Source organism: Xyrauchen texanus, chromosome 4, assembly GCF_025860055.1.
Source record: "Xyrauchen texanus isolate HMW12.3.18 chromosome 4, RBS_HiC_50CHRs, whole genome shotgun sequence".
Classification (NCBI taxonomy): domain Eukaryota; kingdom Metazoa; phylum Chordata; class Actinopteri; order Cypriniformes; family Catostomidae; genus Xyrauchen; species Xyrauchen texanus.
The window spans coordinates 13,052,780-13,058,779 of record NC_068279.1 but is presented as its reverse complement, the minus strand read 5'-3'; positions in this window follow the sequence as shown (position 1 = coordinate 13,058,779).

Genomic DNA, 6,000 nt, shown 5'->3' with positions numbered 1-6,000 from the left:
ATTTCAAATGGGAGATTAACATGCTGCAATGGTGAAAACAATGACATTAAAAGATTTCAGGCTTCTACCAAATGATTAATATGCAAAACTCAAGTCCAAAGAGGCCGTGTTTAAATAGATATAATCACCTAAAAATGAAAATTATTTCATCATTTACTCACTCTCATGGATTCCCAGATGTAGTATTCTGTATTCAGTATTCTGTGTTCAGCAGAAGAAAGAAAGTCATACACATCTGGAACGGCATGATTGTGAGTGAGTAAATGATCAGAAAATCTCTAATTTTGGGGTGAACTATCACTTAAAACATGGTTTCTTTAGACTTAAGTAGTAGGCCAATAGTATATAGTATACTGTATATACTTAGTATATGGTACTCTGTATATACTTAAATATACAGCAGAGCATTGCAACAGAGCCTTGCAATTTTGTAATTTCAAAATAAGAGTCCCTTTTGTATTTCAGGCTTGTTCATACTCCCGGGTAATGTACCAAATATTTATTGGGATTTTGGTTGAGCAAAACTTCTAGGAATTTATTCGTTTTGGACTCTTGTAGCTTCTATGTCTCTGCCCAAAATAGTAAAAAAGAATAAGGAAAGATTTTAACATTCTATAAATCGATTTATAATGATTACTCGGTTATCAGCCTATTCCACCACCTTTAGTTATCAATATTGGCAAAATCCACTATCAAGACAACCTCTACTAAACACCCCATTTGACATCCTTCGTGGTTCTTGAAATGAGTCTTTCAAGACCAGACCATGAATTGCATTGTGTCGACCACTCAGTGAGCTGTAATCTAGTCAATGTCTTCTGAATGAGAGAGAAAGAGAGAAAACAAATATATGTATGCCCACATTTAGATAAATAGATTTGTCCTTGGCCCAGATTTGCCATTATTCTAAACTCCCCACAGGTGAAAACTATACAACTATACAACAAGTCTCATTCTAGTGATTTAAGGCAGTCAGACTAAGTCAAAGTGACTATTGGGTTGTTGGTTTGTACTGCATAAAGTGAAAGTAGGCAGCTGTTACCTCAAGAAACAGTTTCTGATATGACCCTTAAAGATTGGTGAAAGCTAATGTACTGTAGTTAGGATGTTTCGGTGATATTAAATTACTATAAAACCAGATAATTTAGATGTGCCCACATGAAACACATTTTTATGTAACCTGAAAAACCTTTGTATGATGAATTGCTCATGTGCATAATTTGCTTTGTTGCTTTGTATTAAAGCCTCTGCTACATGACTAAATGTACAGGAAATGTAAATGTTGTACACTGTAAATAAATGATTACAACACAAGCATTCGCCATATGGTTTCTCCACTTTAAACATGCTATTATTCTTGAGTGATTCATTTTTTATGAATCAAACATCTGCGTCCTTTCCCCCATTATGTTATGTAATAAAATATGTTATATAATCCAATTATTTAATATTTTAATAATAGTTTACATTCGGAGTGCGGATCATCTCTTCATTGTCATTTCATTGTTTATGTGGCACATGAAATGAACAGCGATCATTTATCTTTCATTTTGTTGCAGAGTATTTAATAAGAGTCTAATTAAATGAATTATGAAGTGTTAAGTTCACAAGCACATATCCACATGGGAATTTGGCAATGGGACAACTGAACTGATATTTCAAGTACTTGCTGACTAACATGAACCAGCTAGCATGAAAGCAACTTGCTCACCAAAAACTCCTTTTAGGGTCATGTTAGGGTAGACCACTCTCCGTTGTACTATTAAATTAGTGGGATCCCCTTCTCTGTTAGAAAAATGTGTGAGTTCGGAGACAACCAAGTTACATGCAGACCGAGGTCTGCTGGGATTGTGCTTGGTGCCGTTGTCAAGCACAACAGTCAGCAGGGAGTCTGTGATGTGTCATCACATGTGTGTAACATGAGCCTTTTGATAATGTGTTTGCATGCGAGTGTGTTTTATGTTTCCATTCCCATTTTGGTTCTTGGCTAATGGTTTCCTAACAAAAACACCCCTTTATCGTGTGTTGCTCTGTGTGTTTAAGTCATTGTGCATGCCCATGTGCATGTCTTTGTACATTTTGTGTGTGTCAGTGTCTGTTTTCCGGTTCAACTAATTGTCGGGTCCCCGCTCTTGGATGGTGACCTGGTCCCTCGTGGTAGAATCTGTTGTTTCAGATGCTCAGTGCATCTGTCATCCTGAATGTGTCTCTCCAGACAACTCTCAAAACATGTCACCTCTCTGTTACCCTCACCTCAGCATCAAACAAACAGCACAGATTCAGTCAGAGTAGAATGGCAATCTCTCTCAACTACTTGGCCTTATTTTATCTGACATTTTAAGCTCACATGGGTTAATTGTAAAATGGGCTCTTATTCACCTGGTGCACACTAGAAGCTTAGTATTCTAGAGCACTTCAGTTATTTCAACAAATAGGGTACAAATTAGTGCATCATTACTTTTTAAAAGCAATAATGGCACAATTTTCTTATTTTATTTTTTTTGGAGAGCTTTAAAATATGTTAAATATTTGATTATCTTACAAAAAATAAGCTTAAACACATCAAATATCTTTGAAAATATCAGTGGCATAATTTTGTCATTTTCTGTTTAATTTATATTTGTTCAATTGTAGATTGTTTTTATTATATTATAGTTATTTAGTATATAGTTATAGGCTATAATATATATAAGCAATAATGTCTAGTATAAACACCAACTAGGTGATTACAGTAGGACTGGTATCACCCTGAAAGGGTTTATTTTGCGAAAATAATAAATTTAGATTAACAGTAATGTGATGTTTGTGACATATCTATTTTAGAAAACAAAAGTCAACAGTGTAGACAGAGAGGTGACACAAACTTCTGAAATCGTCCAGGTACGATCATATTTGACACTGACATTAATGAATATTTTTATGCTTTTTATGCTTTTTATGCTTATTTTTGTTTCTGGCTGACTGGACCAATGTTTGAAATGTTTGACAGTAGTCATGAAATTATCTGATCATTATTTTGCTTAATAGAAACATTTTCATTCATACATGGTTGCTACATTTAGCTTTAGTTATTAAAGTTCTATCATAAAAATGCTGATGTTTCTTATATGTTCAGTTGATATGCTTTCTTTGACACAATGTCACATATTTATTAAAACATAAAACATATATTTAAAAAAACACATTCTCATTACATATACTAAAAAATTGTTTAAAACTGTCATATTGCGAAGAGAGGATGATGATATTTAGAATATGTATTTTAGATTGTTTCTAATGCCCATGCTTGTAGAGATCGCAAAGTGATACAAGAAGTAGGAAAGATGATTTGCAATACCTGAATGACTGATCTGTTTTCACTTTTGTTATTTAAAAATAACAAACTGCTAGATGACTAATTAGAATCGAGTATTCCAGGGAGCCAGGTAATAATTTGTTTTATAATCAAAAACATAATATTTAGCCATGTTACCCATTTTAAGCATGGAATAAGCAAGGAATATTTCACACTAAAATGAAAGTACTCTCATCGTGTAGTCACCCTCATGCCGTCCTGGATGTGTATGACTTTCTTCAGCAGAACCTAAATTTGATTTTTCAAAGAATATCTCAGCTCTTTTGGTCCATACAATACAAGTGAATGGGTGGCAAACTTTCACACAAAAATCACACAAGTCAGCATAAAAGTAGCCTAATCCATGTGATTCCAGTGCTTAAATCCATGTCTTCAGAAGAGATATGATAAGTTGGTTGAGAAACAGATCAATATTTAAGTCCATTTTTACATTAAATACTCCTCCCTGCTCATACAATCTCCACTTTAACTTTCACTTTCTTCTTTTGTTTTTGATGATTCACATTCTTCATGCATATCACATCTACTGGGCAGGGAGAAGAATTCCTTGCAAATATTGACTTAAATATTGATCTTTTTCCTCACCACACCTATCGCATCTTTTCTGAAGACATGGATTTTACCACTGGAGTCATATGGATTACCTTTGTGCTGCATTTATGTGCTTTTTGGAGCATCAAAATATTGGCATCCGTTCACTTGTATTGCATGGACCTACAGAGCTGAAATGTTCTCCTAAAAATCTTAATTTGTGTTCTGCTATAGAAAGAAAGTCATAGACATCTGGGATGGCATGAGGGTGAGTAAATTATAAGATAATTTTCATTTTGAGTGAACAATTTTTTTAAGTAGCACATGGGGGGGGCCACATTGTTCTCCTTTTGAGATACAATGTTCCAAAGTGATTTAGTTTCTATATCTTTTAAGCACAGCAATAGTTGTGTTCTCATACTAATGCATGATGCACAATTTTCTGAAGTTTGTGACTGTGGAATGTTCTGCCTGAAGTATTGCTCTACAAATGTTGATACTTTCCTGATATTGTATTATACAATTTAACACACTCTCTTATTTACAATAACGCCTCACCAAGATGGGCATTGGCAGAATTATAAAGTATATTTGACCATTTAGGCGTATACCCACATTAGCGCACAAACTTTAGCCACCTGTCAATCAAACAGAGTGCAGCTACAGACATCAGGAAATAGTTGATAAAAATAAAATCAGGACAGGGAAGTAGCGAACACAGACGGTGGGAAAATTACATTAAAAGAACAGTTACAGCACTTAAAATGTACTCAAGTAAAAGTAAAAGTATACCATTTTGAAATTACTTTATAAAGAACAATTCCTGGGGGAAACTACTTTACACCCCTGGTCACCATTCATTTTATTTTATGGTAAAACAGATGCAATGAAAGTGACTATAACAAAGGCTAACTTTCAACTTAACGTATCTTTTGCCCTGTAATAAGAAAGTCCTGCAGGTTGGATACAACATGAGGACATAATTGATGACAAAACTTTCAATTTTGGGTGCTTTAATGCTGCAAAAGGGCACTCTCATTCCAGGTAAACCACAGTAATTTTGCCTACTGTTACTAGTGTAGGATGTGAGAAAACCATTGCTGGCGGTGACCTTTGTTTAGAAGTCCCTTTGTACCTTAACACTTCTCCCAATGCTGAATTATTCAGCTACATTCAATAGAATGCCAGTGATTGTTGCTATGCACGGGGCTGGATGTCAGTGTATGTTGCTCCAAAATTTTTACATATCTGTCTGCATTCATGGTGTTCTCACAGATGTGCGAGTCACCCATGCCATGGGCACTTACACACCCCTGGCCCATACAGACACTGGATTTTGGATCTGACACTAATAACAGCTTGGATGGTCCTTTTCCTCTTTGGCCCGGATAACATGACGGCTTTGTTTCTCAAAAATCTTTTGAAATGTGCACTCTTCAGACCAAAAAACACAGCTCCACCATTCTACTTTCCATCTAAGATGAGATTGAGCCCAGAGACGTCGGCAACGCTTCTGGACAGTGTTGTTGTAGGGCTTCTGCTTTGCATAGTAAAGTCTTAACTTGCATCTGTGGATGCAGCAGCGAGTAGTGTTGACTAACAATGTAATGGTTGCAGGAGGAGGCAGACGAGGAGTGAGGATCTAAGTGTGGGTTTTATTTATAAAGGTGAAAACAAGACAGACAGGAACAAAGGAAACATCCACGATGGGAAAAATTAAACAAAAACATGAAAACATCAAAGGTACATGAACAGGGTAAACAGGGCTGACACATCGACATCCAACATCTACAAACAAGTAACAATCGACAAGGACTGGAGAACAAACAGGGTTTAAATACACAGGGAGAGTGATGATCAAACGACAAACAGGTGAGAACAATGAATAACTGCTGGCAGTGATGAGGGCAGGGAACTCTGGGAAATGTATTTTATGACAGGTGACAGGTGAAACACAGGGCAGACAACATGGGATCGTGACCAACAAAGGTTTACTAAAGTTATCCCAAGTCCATGTTCATGATATCCATTACAAATGAATGACGTTTTTTAAGACAGTGACATCTGAGCAGCCGTGGCCTGTGCATTTTAAGTCTAGGCCTTGTTGTAGAAAT